The sequence below is a fragment of the Oncorhynchus nerka genome, linkage group LG8, assembly GCF_034236695.1.
Source record: "Oncorhynchus nerka isolate Pitt River linkage group LG8, Oner_Uvic_2.0, whole genome shotgun sequence".
Classification (NCBI taxonomy): domain Eukaryota; kingdom Metazoa; phylum Chordata; class Actinopteri; order Salmoniformes; family Salmonidae; genus Oncorhynchus; species Oncorhynchus nerka.
In genome coordinates, this window is record NC_088403.1 from 52437978 (window position 1) to 52452338 (window position 14361).

At 39.9% G+C, this 14361-nt stretch overlaps 1 protein-coding gene across 2 annotated transcripts in view; it reads right to left on the minus strand.

Moving 5' to 3' along the window:
* LOC115133551 (inactive ubiquitin carboxyl-terminal hydrolase 53-like) overlaps nt 1-11412 on the minus strand; it is a 54965-nt gene extending 43553 nt beyond the window's left edge. For both annotated transcript variants that reach the window (XM_029666909.2, XM_029666911.2), the window contains exon 1: nt 10922-11412. The gene's annotated coding sequence lies outside the window, so the exon portion shown is untranslated. The remainder of the gene's footprint in view (nt 1-10921) is intronic.
* Nucleotides 11413-14361: the final 2949 nt, after the last annotated feature.

Consider the following 14361-nt stretch of genomic DNA (forward strand, 5'->3'; position numbering starts at 1 on the left):
TCGGTCACAGCGAGAGTGGAATAGGGAGAGAACAGAAGTAAAATGTTCCCAAAAACAGATCCTGTATTTATTTTTTTAAAGGCTCCGATTGAAATATAACTTCCTTAGACTGTTCAGACTACTTCCTAAATGTTTCGCTGCTTCCTACGACTTGCTAATAAATGTTAGAGCCATGGCCAACAACTCCCCCCACCACCCCCACCCTCCATTTATTTTAAAACAGATTAATGAGTTTATTCAGTTCCAGCAGCTAATTGAAATTCTGCAAGCGGGGTGTGTGTATGAGAGGGTTTTAGTGCACTCTGGCTTAGCCCTTTAATGCCTGTAAGATTTGTGTAATTTGTAAGAAAATTATGTATAGCTTCAAAACAGGTTTTAAAAATGAATGTTGCTTGCAGGGAATGTAATTCTTTGAACACTACAGTGAAAATGTGATTGGATGCATTTTCTCCATTGTCTACAGTTTAGTTAGTGGTCCACTCTGATGTAGCCTACCACCTCCAGACTGTGGCTTTAATGAATGGACGATGCAGTTGCTACATAGGCCAACAAATGGGGCAAAAGTTATCATCAATGCCAGGTACCAGTGTTGTGTTCAAGACCAAATCAAGACCAGAAAAATGCAAGTCCAATTCAAGACCATGATTGTAAATTTGATCAAGTCACCACCATAAGAGTTCAAAATGTCCAGTACTTCTGTGTTCATATTTCAGAGCAACATATGGATTCTTTAGACATTCGAATAGTGAAAAAAAAATGCATTCTGAAGGAAAATAGAGCCAATTTACAAATTATTACTAACCACAGTGGGGAACAATTGGTCTTCAGAGAAGGGATTTATAAAATAATGATTATAATAATTAAATCTCTACAGTTTGTTCGAAAGGGTTAACAATGGTCTCTGAGGAGATCAATCTAGCTAGCTAAAAATCAGCCATTGGCTAGGACATCAGAAGCTAGATAAAAAGGCATCTGCCATTCAACTGTATTTGGGCAAAATGTTAGTGACAGTAGAATCAACCAATCACACTTTGACTTAATGAGTGGGACAGTTTTACAAAATCATATGGAAACTTCTACTTTCGAAGGCCAACAGGTCACTGCGCAATACCGAGCAGAATTTTTCCCACGGTCTAGCTAGCTTTTGTTGTCGGCTAGTTTGCAGCAGGTGTTATCAAAGAGGATGTTGTTGCTCATTTGTTAGCCTTTCCCTTTTCAAGAATAACTTTCAACAAGAAATTAAGTTTCAAATGATCATCCTCTGGTGAGTGGAAATGTGTTCTCTATTGCAGTGCGCTTGCTGTTGTTAGACATCTCTTTGAAAATAATGCATGTATTGAAACATTGTTGCATTTAAAGTGGAATTTTAGCAACATGAAATCCTATTCAAATCTGTTCATATACAGTGGTTCCTCCTTTAAGAAGTTGCAAGCTTATGCCGTGGGACTTATAGGTCATTTGTGGTTTAGTACGGTACCCTGAGTCACCACTTCATTGCTCCAGACCAGCACAAGGGGGAGTTAGAGCACTGATTATGCTTTTGGGTCCTACTGTGTCTGACTGACAATGAATGGGCGACATAAAACTAAATAGAAACTGATAATTGTACACAACTTCAGTTTTACTTGCTAAAACTGTTGTTACACTAAGGTTATTATTTTATTTTGCTCTTACTGTAGTACTGTAGGCCACTCCCGACTGGTCACATTGTGCAGCACCTAAGTGGTGCAACGGTCTAAGACAGCTGTGTTGATACAGATGCTGGTTCAATACCCATGCCGGCCTCGACTGGGAGACCCATAAGATGACTGTAGGTTTTTGTTTTTTCTCCCTCTAAAAACAGAAATAATTCTAAACAACAAACTGGCTTCATTTACAAATTAGTAGCAATGTCTCACCCAATGTTCAAGAATGTCTCACCCCATGTTCATTTTACATTATATGAAAAACTAAATCGCCAAAATATTTAAGGGGCATCACACTAATAATGGCACTGACTAGGGAAACGTTCCGACTGTTCTGTTCTTAGTACCCGTCTGCACGTTCAAACTAAAACAATGATTTCATTAATAAAATAATGATAAAAATACTCTTTCAAATGCCAATGTTTATTTAGTTATGGAATTACATGGGAATAAATATCACTGAATTGTAGAAATATCCTCCAATCCTCTATACGTAATTATTGGAGGAGAGTCACGTCATATTTTTCGATATACTGTAGGTGACATGAGTCCCACTAGTGTTGAGTAATGTGCTGTTAAAAGTGGTGTAAGTCCTATTTATTTAAAGAGCATCTTGAAGTTAGAAGCAATAGGATTTGAAGCAAAAGTCTACAACATTTTAGCACCGTTTCGCACAGCTCTGAGACAAGCATGCGGACTGGTTTTAACAAATCAATGAGATTTTTATTTTCACTTAATCTCCGTTTGGGTATTGGTTAGACTAGAATTAGAAAATTAGGGTGCAGAAATGTTATGCTCTTAGTGTAACCTTTATTTAACTAGGCAAGTCAGTTAAGAACACATTCTTATTGACAAGGACAGCCTACTCCTTCCACCCCGTCGGGGAATTAAACCCCTGTCTCCCATGTGCCCTGCCCGCACGACACAGGGATTCTTTAGCTAAACAGCCCAGTACTGTACTCCCGACCATCACATTGTACATCGCCATATTTTCCGTTCAATGCTAATGGAAACCCAGAGAGTTTTTCATTTTTCTTGGAATAGAAACAGTAATATTAATCAAATGAATTAAGCAAGTACCAGTCAAAAGTTTGGACACACTTACTCATTCCAGGGTTTCTTTATTTGTACTATTTTCAACGTTGTAGAATAATAGTAAAGACATCACAACTATGAAATAACACATATGGAATCAGTTAAGAACAGCCTACTCCTTCCTCCCAGTCAGGGAATTGAATACCGGTCTCCAGAGTGGCTGCATTCTCTAGTACAGCCATTATTGAAGGCCATGAAATGTTTCTCAAAGATGCCCTCTGGTGGTCAAACTAGCATTAACTATCATTAAATGGTACCAGTGGTTCACACTTCAATAACGTACCATATAATTCTGCAGCAACATGCAAGCTGCACTGCAGTATGCTGCAACTTTTAAAGGAGGAACCACTGTACACCCCTGTTCATATGAACATCTGTCTTGTCCTGGACCGGAGTCTACACAGACCAGTGTGCTATAGTTATATCAGAGCTACAGTGGACCTTTATACAAACAAGCCATTTGCCACACGGGCCAGCAATCATTCACTTTGAACTGGAGTGTGTGTTTACAGGCAGTTGCAACAGCGCGACTTTAGGTCATTAGAACGCAGTCGCCAAAAGCAACAAAACACACCTGAATGAATTTCTGCAAATATGTAAATACTACGGGAGTCCTCTTAAATTTGGGAACATTGGTCTATTGAGCAAACAATCATCAAAAAGATAGTTTCTCTCTCCCTCAGATATGCACACCAACAACTAATGCTAGCCAGAGCAAGATTATCTCAAATCTAACAAAGGAATATTAGATAAACCCCCTCAAACTTTTTCAGCTAGTTGGCCGTCAAAATTGCACTGAAACTATAGGGAATTATAACCTCCTCGTCTTTCTGCAGCTAAACTGCCAATGCATGCTTGTCCCAACCAAGCACCAACCAAGCTAAAGTTGTCAAGCTTGCTAACTAGCTACTTCCAGACACAAATGAGAGAGCACCCCACTGACCATTTTACTTGCCAAGGCAGAACTGGCTAGGCTGTTTACATGTTTTCTAGAGCGTGCTTGACTAACTATCTTTTTTGGCCTACATTTACTGACACCGGTCATATTCAGCAGGTGTTGCGCATTCGTAAATTCATCAATTATTCTGCACTCTGGCACACCAAGACAGTCGTGAAGAGTGCACGACAAAGCCTATTCCCCCTCAGGAAACTAAAAAGATTTGGCTTGGGTCCTGAGATCCTCAAAAGGTTCTACAGCTGCAACATCGAGAGCATTCTGACAGGTTGCATCACTGCCTGGTACGGCAACTGCTCGGCCTCTGACCGCAAGGCCCTACAGAGGGTGATGCGTACGGCCCAGTACATCACCGGGGCTAAACTGCCTGCCATCCAGGACCTCTACACCAGGCGGTGTCAGAGGAAGGCCCTAAAAATGGTCAAAGACCCCAGCCATAGACTGTTCTCTCTACTACCACATGGCAAGCGGTACCGGAGTGCCAAGTGTAGGACAAAAAGGCTTCTCAACAGTTTTTACCCCCAAGCCATAAGACACCTGAACAGGTAATCAAAATGGCTACCCAGACTATTTGCATTGTGTGCCTCCCCCAACCCCTCTTTCTACGCTGCTGCTACTCTCTGTTTATCATATATACATAGTCACTTTGTCTATACATTCATGTACATACTACCTCAATCAGCCTGACTAACCGGTGACTGTATGTAGCCTCCCTACTTGTATAGCCTGTCTTTTTACTGTTGTTTTATTTCTTTACCTATTGTTCACCTAATACCTTTTTTTGCAATATTGGTTAGAGCCTGTAAGTAAGCATTTCACTGTAAGGTCTCCTGTTGTATTCCGCCCACGTGACAAATAAACTTTAATTTGATTTGAGAGTGCTCTGAAATTGGAGTAGATGGCCAGAGTGAATTTACATACACAAGAGATAATCTAACTGTTTATAGTTAGCTAACGCACTTTTGTACATCACCCTGTAACGTACAATTGACCTTATTTTAGCTGCCCATCTCTGCATGATTTAAGAAAGCAATGAGCTCCGTCTGGTCTTTTTAAAAATGACAGGTCAGGAACGAAACCTACTGCGTGATAGGGAAAGCTGTGTGGGGAAACAGCTTTTTTTTGTTACCCGATCGGTCCAATCTATCACCTCTAAAATGTAAATAAACACTATAAAGGAGTTTATATAATGTGTCATATAATGTGTCATTACATACCATCACATACCTGAAGGTTAGTGTCGAATTGAATCATCTTTTTAGGGCGGTCGCTAAAGTGATCTTCAAAAGTAAACAGCGGTTGTCGTGGCTTTTGAGAGTCATGATGGCTGCAGTGATGACGCAAAAAATGAATGCATTCAGTTGTACAATTGACTAGATATCCCCCTTACCCTGTCCCTTTCTTGTTTTGAATCTGCGAGAGAAGCGCTACACCTGGTGGAGAAGCTGTCCGACACAGGAGTTGCATTATGCGTGCTGTACGCTACATCATGACATGTCACAATTTAAAAAAGGTACAGCGTCAGAGGGGTCAGTTTTTAAAACTTTTCTCCAATACTAATTGGGCCATTACCATGTCAAACAACGCTTCAATAGAAACATAGTTCACACCCCAGATTTTGATGCCAACACAGTCGCTACAATCCCATTAGTTTTCACTGCAGCCTCGTTTGAATGCCGCGGTTGCGCAGATTTGTACGGAATGGGGTTAGTCATTCAAGTTCTTGCTAGCTAACCAAACGATACCTGCATCACTAACTGTGTATAGCCACCAAAAAAATAAATTAGGAAAATGTCAGTCACACACCCACTCCTCCAATGGCAGGACTTCCTCCTAGCTAGCAAACGTTAGGCTCTGTGTTTTTAGCTTACTACATAAATAGACATGCTAGCCTATTAGCCATGTTATGAGTGACTTGTGATCATTGCCGTTGCTAGTTTGATTGCATTGACATTCCCAGCCTTAGTTACATTCATCCATTTTTGTCCAGAATATTGAGTCATTGAAACTGAAACAGTGCATCCCGAATCGATTTGGAAACGCTTAATGTTTGTGTTTTTGTATTCTTATGATTGGGACCTACTGGCTTATTATGACCAAGTTTATGGACCGCTTATCCGTTAACATTATGCCGTGTGCGACTGCCGCCTTTCCACCGGCCCTATGCAGTGAAGTGGGGCACACTAATTTTGCAAAAAAGTTTCCAAACGGCCCACCTATGTTTTATTTTTTAATTCCTAGAGATTTTTTACATTTTCACTCTCCTGCATGAGTGTGCTGGTATTACGGTTGCTGTCCTTTCAAAATCAGGAACCTGTCACACACTGAAGGCCTACAGGTTCTCCACTATGCAAACATGTCTACAATAGATATAAAGGCTGTTAATATAATGTTTCAAAAAAGGAGCGTATATATTTGGCCTGGTGAAGCAGTTTTATGCGCTGACTGAATGGATGCTGATAATTCGGTGTTCTTTTACTCAACTGGTCTTGGTAAGAAATTACTAGTCCTCACTGTACAAGACCGAGTACAAGACCGAGTACAAATGCACCGACACAAGGACACACTCAATGTGGTCTCGAGACCAGACTCATACTACAATACTGCCAGGTACAATAAAATCAAACCTCATAAATAGTGCTGATTATGAGAACTGACTGGTGAACTGCACTGCATTGAGATAGCACTTTTTCTTTTCCAAATGGCACTTATCCCAGTGAAGCACAAAAACATCCCACCCATAAACTTCCATAGACAACCATGAACCTCTGAAACATCTCCTCCCTTAAATATCCCATTCATTTTCTTGAGTAAACACATTGTGTAACATGGGCCATGCTGCTACAGAAACAAGCTGGTCCTTCAGCATTCTATTATTTTTCAAAACTACCTTACTACGGGTTCTAATGAAACGATCCCCCAAAAAGTTTAGCATGATACATTATCCAAGGGCTAAAAACAGCATAGCATTATCTAGTGGTGTACAATAAAGCGAATGTCACAAAAAGATCATCAAAATGTTGAGTTGTTATACTGAGGAGTGCATACGGTTTGTGTAAAATAGAGAATAATTTCTGAATGAAGTCTATTTTCCAATATTAATTGTGATGGAAAGAAGTTTATTCTAAAACATAAATTATCATTCATATCAATTCAACTTAATTTGGAGCTTTGTCAAATGGGAAAATCTAACCCTGTCACAATCGAGGCTCATTGTTGTCCCAAAATAGATGAATAAGTAGGCTATATTCATAACACGTTCATATTGAGCTTTATTTTAAGTGAACACCACTCGCTCACCTCAAAATAATTCAAAGAAACTCACATAATGTATATAAAAGTAGCCTACAATATCATATAGTCTAGAATAAACCATTGATTTCTGATGAGATCATTTTCATTTGGTTTGTAATACCTTACCCACAACTCAGGTTTTTAATGAGCTCTGTGCCTTTGATTGTGAGGAATATATATCAAAAAAGAGAGCCTGATGTTTGAGGATAGGATGAGGTATTAATTTTGCTAGCAAGGCTTTAGGGAAAAAATAAGGTGTCGAAGACTCGACTCACATCAGTGACACTCACTGGGGAGTTGAGTACAAACTGTACTCACTGGTCATTCAAAAAGACAGTATTTCAAAAGAACTGAGCTATGTGGTAAAAAATACTAATTGACTGTCTGCTTATCACTCAGATGTTTGCTGAATGTTCTGTAAAAGTGAATCATGTACAGAAATGTGATATTGGCAGTGTTGAAACTAGTGTTGTCATCATGACAAATATATTGACCAAAAATACACAATAATTTCAAAGATTTTACTGAGTTACAGTTCATATAAAGAAATCAGTGCAGACTTGGGTGGGCCTGTGAGGGCATAGGCCCCACCCACTGGGGAGCCAGGCCCAGCCAATCAGAATGTGTTTTTCCCCACAAAGTGCTTTATTAGAGACAGAAATACTCCTCAGTTTCATCAGCTGTCCGGGTGGCTGGTCTCAGATGGTCCCGCAGGTGAAGAAGCCAAATGTGGAGGTCCTTTGGTCCCCAGCATAAGGTGCACCTGTGCCAGAAGCATACGACCATACATCCCACTGCTGGCTTGCCTCTGAAGGTAAGCAGGGTTGGTCCTTGTTGGTCCCTGGATGGGTGACCAGATGCTGCTGGAAGTGGCATTGGAGGGCCATATCCCAATGCCTCAGGGCAGTGATTGGGGACATTGCCCTGTGTAGGGTGCCGTCTTTCGGATGGGACGTTAAACGGGTGACCTGACTCTGTGGTCACTAAGATCCCATGGCACTTATCGTAAGAGTAGGGGTGTTAACCCCATTGTCCTGGCGAAATTCATAATTCCCATCTAATCATCTCCAGCTTCCAATTGGCTCATTCGTCGAACCTGTTCTAAGTCAACTTACCTTAAATCATTTTAAATAATGCTGTTTAATCAGCTGCTTGATATGCCACACCTGTCAGGTGGATGGATTATATTGGCAGAGGATAAATGCTCACTAACAGGGATTTAAATTTGAAAGAAATATGCTTTTTGTGCATATGGAACACTTCTGGGATCTTTTATTTCAGCTCATGAAACATACCAACACTTTAGATGTTGCGTTTATATTTTTGTTCATTATAGAACAGATATGTTCATGAATGGAAATGCCTAAGTAGCTTAGCCCAATATTAATTAAGGACCCTACCGTTACTCCTTAAAGTCCAAGGACCTTTTATTTATTTCTTTAGAGGTAGCCTGGCTCTGGCAGCCAAAACAGCCAAATAAAATACTCCATCTAAACATGAATCAATTCTCAATTGTGATATACGGTTCTAGAAATACATTTCTCCCTGCTCTGCTGACAAGTTCTTTGCTCCACTCATAAAGGAGTAATAAAGGCCTAGTGCACTAATTTGGTGGGGAATTGTGTTTTTGTATTAATTACTTTTTTTCTTAAATTGTGATTTATCAGGGAGTGCTGCAGCACCCTCAGCACCCCTACTTCCCACGGCTATGGCTGTAACATGGAGACATGGCCATGTGGGAAAACTAACCCTAACCCTATTAAGGCTGTGTATCAATTATACTTTAGAAAATTATTTCTCTCTGATATGAAAGAAAAGGTCCTTATGCTTCCAAAACGGTACCGCGAGCGGTTCTTAACAAAACTAGCCCTCTACAAAACAGAATGAATTCTTTGGGGTGTGGATTCTACAAGACAGAAACATTCCACAGGGTTGTTGGTCTATGCTGATGCGATGGCATCACACAATTGCTGCAGATTGGAAGGCGGTACACCACCAGCCTGTACTGTTGACACCAGGCAGAAATGGGTCCATGGACCCATGCCGTTTACGCCAAATCCTGAATCTGCCATCAGCATGACGCAGCAGGAACTGGGATTCGTCGGACTAGGCAATGTTTTTCCACTGCTCAATAGTCCAGTGTTGGAGATCGCTTACCCACGGGAGCCACTTCTTGTTTTTAGCTGATAGGAGTGGAACCCAGTGTGGTCATCTGCTGCAATAGCCCATCCGTGACAAGGATCGACGAGTTGTGCATTCCAATATGCTGTTCTGCAGCAATATTTGTCTGTTTGTGGCCCGCCTGTTAGCTTGCACAATTCTTGCCATTCTCCTTCAACCTTTCTCATCAATGAGCTGTTTTCCCCCACAGGACAGCCACTGACTGGATGTTTTTTGTTTGTCGCAACCTTCTCTGGAAACCCTAGACACTGTTGTTCATGAAAAGCCCAGGAAGGCAGCTGTTTTTGAGATCCAAGATCCGGTGTGCCTGACACCAACGATCAAACCACGCTCAAAGTCGCTTAGGTCACTCGTTTTGCCCATGCTAACGTTCAATCGAACATAACTGAATGCCTCGATGCCGGTCTACCTGCTTTATATAGCAGGCCAAGGCCATGTGACTCACGATCTGTAGAAGCGATAAAAAATAAATAAACGGGGTGGTGTACCTAAAACTGTTCGGTGAGAGTATATTTCCCACACTGAGGTTGGAATAATACTGTGACATTTTGAAAATGATAAATGCCCTTTTAGTGTAAGAGCTGTTGAAAAGACAGACTCAAATGTCTGCCTGTTTTGGTGGGATGGAGTTTTGGTCTGCCTGGTGAAATCAAATGAGTTAATAGACCAATGAGAAAGAGTTCCAACTCACTCTGTCAATTTCTGCTAATTTTCCATTTTCCCCTCCCACTCAGAGGGATTATTGAGCAGTGACAGTCCTCCCAAAATTCTTGCTTGAGAAATTGCTCTTTGCTAAAAAAAAGCCATTTTTGTTTATTTTTGGCCATTTTAATTGAAAACAATCATAGTAATTGTTACCCAGAAATAATTGGATATTGGAGATAAAAAACTGCTGCATTGGACATTTTGGGGGCTGCAGGTAGTCTAGAAGAGCATTGGGCCAGTAACCAAAAGGTCTCTGGTTCGAGTAGCCGACCCGAGTTGACAAGGTGGGATAAAAAAAAAAAAATCTGTCGATGTGCGCTTGAGCAAGGCACTTAACCCTAATTTGCACCAGCGGTGTGATAATACTATGGCTGACCCTGTAAAAACAACATTTCACTGCATCTTTCAGGTGTATGTGAGAATAAAACCAAGCCAAGGCTGCAGTAACCTGCCATGTTCAATAGGTTGCAATTACACAAGTATTTTGGCCTATTTGCTGGAGATTTTTAACAACAACATGATTGACCAGGCACAAAAATATGGCATAGTTTATGGGAAATGGGTTTGGGAGGCTTTCAATAAGTAAACTTTTATGAATTGCTGTCAGTGTCAACTGGCTATGTGACAGACTAGTCTTTGTTCGTGTTGATACAATGTCGCAAGAACAATGAGGAAATATGTCAAGCCAGGCCCTTCCACAATTTTTAGGAGATATATATATATATATATATATGTAACATGAAGGCTACTTTTTGTTTCATGCAGTCATATAAGCACTGCTAATATACCGCACTAATAGTTTGACGTTTTTGTTTCGTTCATGAATAGGTCAATGACACAGCCTATTATTAGGCTAACAAATCGGAAGTTCACCGGCGATTTCATACATTTCGACTGAATTTACCTGTAATTCAGGTACATTTACGCCTCATGCGCGTTGATGCTGGAAATTTTAGAGAGAAAATAACAAACAACCCAACCTAAACCAAAAGAACACAACACTCACCGTTTTAAAGAAATACCAATATATCGCAAGGAGGGAATCTGCAGCTCTTCCAAATGTGTTTGAATTCTTGAAATGGAAACAGCTAGGAGTTTCGGGAAGAAATTTACGACGCCTATGATACTGTCCCAACAGTCGTTGCGGTAAAATAAATATATATATATATATATATACATACAGAGGGCTCGTTATAAATTAAACCACATAACTAAAAGCACGTGTTACAACTTTGCTGTTATCGTTGTTACGGACTCTTTCTTCCTGTATAATTCCAGTTTTTGACACCATCCGTCCCATTCACTTGCTGTAGGCTATTCCGGTTTTTAGAGTCGTATGTTTCTTGCAGTTGCTGATGCGCAGATGTAGTGAGCAATGATCGAATTCGGCACCTGAAATACTGGATTAGTGATGTTTTCAGAGCTGCGAGGTCAAACCCCGCCTCTTGAGCGGCACTGTATTTACTGCAGCCCTCTGTAGCCTACTGAACCACGTCCGCACAGGCAGCAACCACGACTCTCTGCGAGCGAAGGGAGGAGTTTCACTGCACTTTCTTGTGAACTTTCCGCCACCAATCACTCAGGTAGGGTGCAGTTTGAGCATATTGTGGCGGCAGGTATGGAAGGAGTCGAATTTAGCATACCGGTTGGCTATGCATTTTTTACATAGTTTGGCCAGGCTCAGCCTTCCAAAGCAAGCAATGTGGCGACAATTAGGCCTAAAACAAGGATAACAAGGGCGAAATTGTGGTGTAGCCTAGATATTGGTGGGACGAGTCCAAAGAACAGTAGATGGATTTTTATTTTTACATTTGAAACGCATTTCCTGTAATTCTACACAGTTTGACATGATTTATCTCTTGAGGGGAATATGGAGAGGGATTTTGAAAGCTGTCAGTGGAAGGATATCATCATTAAGACTGAGTTGTAATTATAATTTCCTGGTTGCTACAATTCTAATAGTTCACAAAATTTCAGTTTGTGTCAACACAAGTAAATAGTGTAGATGATCATTGTACCACCTAAACTGCTGTGAAATATATTTTTCATTACCAAAAATATTGTATTTTCAGCTGTTTGAAGCTGGTGTGCAAAACTGGAAAATAAAAGACACAAAAAACGAATTTAAGAATGGAAGCATAGAAATAACACATATAGAACAGATCTACATCTTCTTAGACTTGCTTTCAAAAAGAATGACAGATCTATAACTAACATTACTATGTGAATTTGGTCAGGTCGTCCAAAAAGTTACAAATTGCAGCTTTAAGAAGACGCAAAATAAAGACTGAGTTTTATTATAGTTCGAGTTCCCCTACCTTATGTCCAAATAAAATACATACATACTGTATAATAATAATTGAGTGTGAACATACAGTACCATGGTCAGACTGACACTTGTGTTGTTGAATATTGATCAGGAGTCTGTCTCCCGACTGTATAAACTCGATAGGGCAGCCACAATATTATTCCAGCCAACATTTGGGGCCATGGGGCACCAACCTCCAGGGGTCCCCCAAAAACGAACAATAATGATATTTATGGGGGTAAAACAGATTGTTTTAGGAAAACGGCTAACTTCCTGCATTTCCCCAAAAATTATAATGAGGCTCAGAGAAAAATGTGGTGTTTTATTGCTCATCTCATGCTACTCTTTTTTTTTTAATTCTGCAATTCTACACATTTTGCCATTGTTTATGGCATGTTCATATCATATATGAAATTATTGTGGGGGACAAATCAACCTGTCCTGAATATTGGGGGGGCATGACTCCCCCCAATAATCTTGTCAATTTTACCTGTGCTTGTGGATTATGAAGAACTGAAATCATTACCTCAATTCTGTTGCAAAATGTTTCTTAAATGTAAGCAAATTAAACTGGGCGGGACCTAGCTGAATTTGTCCAATAGAAACTCTCTTTCGTTGCAAAATGCTACCGTTTGGACAAATGATTACACCCCAGTTGTAGGGCCTACAAAAATGTGATGTAAGAATCCTGTTATCCAAACAACATCTGCCCAATCCTGTTATATAAAGAAAGCAATACAATTATTTTAAAAATTCAACAACAAAAAAATCATTAGTGTAGAATGCAAATATTGTGCATTCTATTATTGTATTATATTCTTTAGTATAGGCTACTTTGCTCCACTTTTGTATTGTATAGTTGTAACCTACATGTATGTGTCTACGTCTGTAATTTGTTTATGGTGTGTCTATGTCTGTAAGTCGTTACGTCTCATATTTGACTGGCACATTGTTCCCTCTGCTGCTGTATTTGTTGGACCAGGTCTCCCTTAGAATCTCTTTTTCATCTCAGTGAGCTTCCTGGATAGGTAAGGGTTAAATAAATACAAATAACAGTTCTGGGTCACACCATGCATATGATGATTTGTCTCTCTTGCTCTCGCTCACTCTCATTTCGTTCATGGAAATAGAAAATGTAACTCATTAACCCCTAGTGCCTGGAGAAAGAGTAGTTTAACAAGGTCACATGACACCAGAGGCAAAACGTGACGTAATTTCAAGCTTCAGAGACAACGTTTACAGTTAATGATTTAAGTTGTTGACCAAACACGTTCAGTACCAGTCAAAAGTTTGGACACCGACTCATTCCAGGGTTTTTCTTTATTTTTACTATTTTATACATTGTAAAATAGTAGTGAAGACATCAACTTTTAAATAACACATATGGAATCATGTAGTAACCAAGAAAGTGTTAATCAAATCAAAATCAATTATTCAAAGTAGCCACCCTTTGCATTGACAGCTTTGCACACTTTTGGCATTCTCTCAACCAGCTTCATGAGGTAGTCACCTGGAATGCATTTCAATTAACAGGAATTTCTTTCCTTCTTAATGCGTTTGAGCCAATCAGTTGTGTTGTGACAAGGTAGGGTTGGTATACAGAAGATAGCCCTATTCGGTAATAGACCAAGTAAATATTATGGCAAGAACATCTGAAATAAGCAAAGAGAGTCAATCCAGAAAATTTCAAGAACTTTGAATGTTTCTTCAAGTGCAGTCGCAAAAACCATCAAGTACTATGATGAAACTGGCTCTCATGAGGACCACCACAGGAAATGAAGACCCAGAGTTAAATCTGCTGCAGAGGATAAATTAATGTCCTTTGGTCTGACGAGTACAAAATGTGCAATCTGCATGTGTGGTTCCCACCGTGAAGCTTTTTATTTTTTATTTCACCTTTATTTAACCAGGTAGGCAAGTTGAGAACAAGTTCTCATTTACAATTGCGACCTGGCCAAGATAAAGCAAAGCAGTTCGACAGATACAACGACACAGAGTTACACATGGAGTAAAACAAACATACAGTCAATAATACAGTATAAACAAGTCTATATACGATGTGAGCAAATGAGGTGAGAAGGGAGGTAAAGGCAAAAAAGGCCATGGTGGCAAAGTAAATACAATATAGCAAGTAAAAC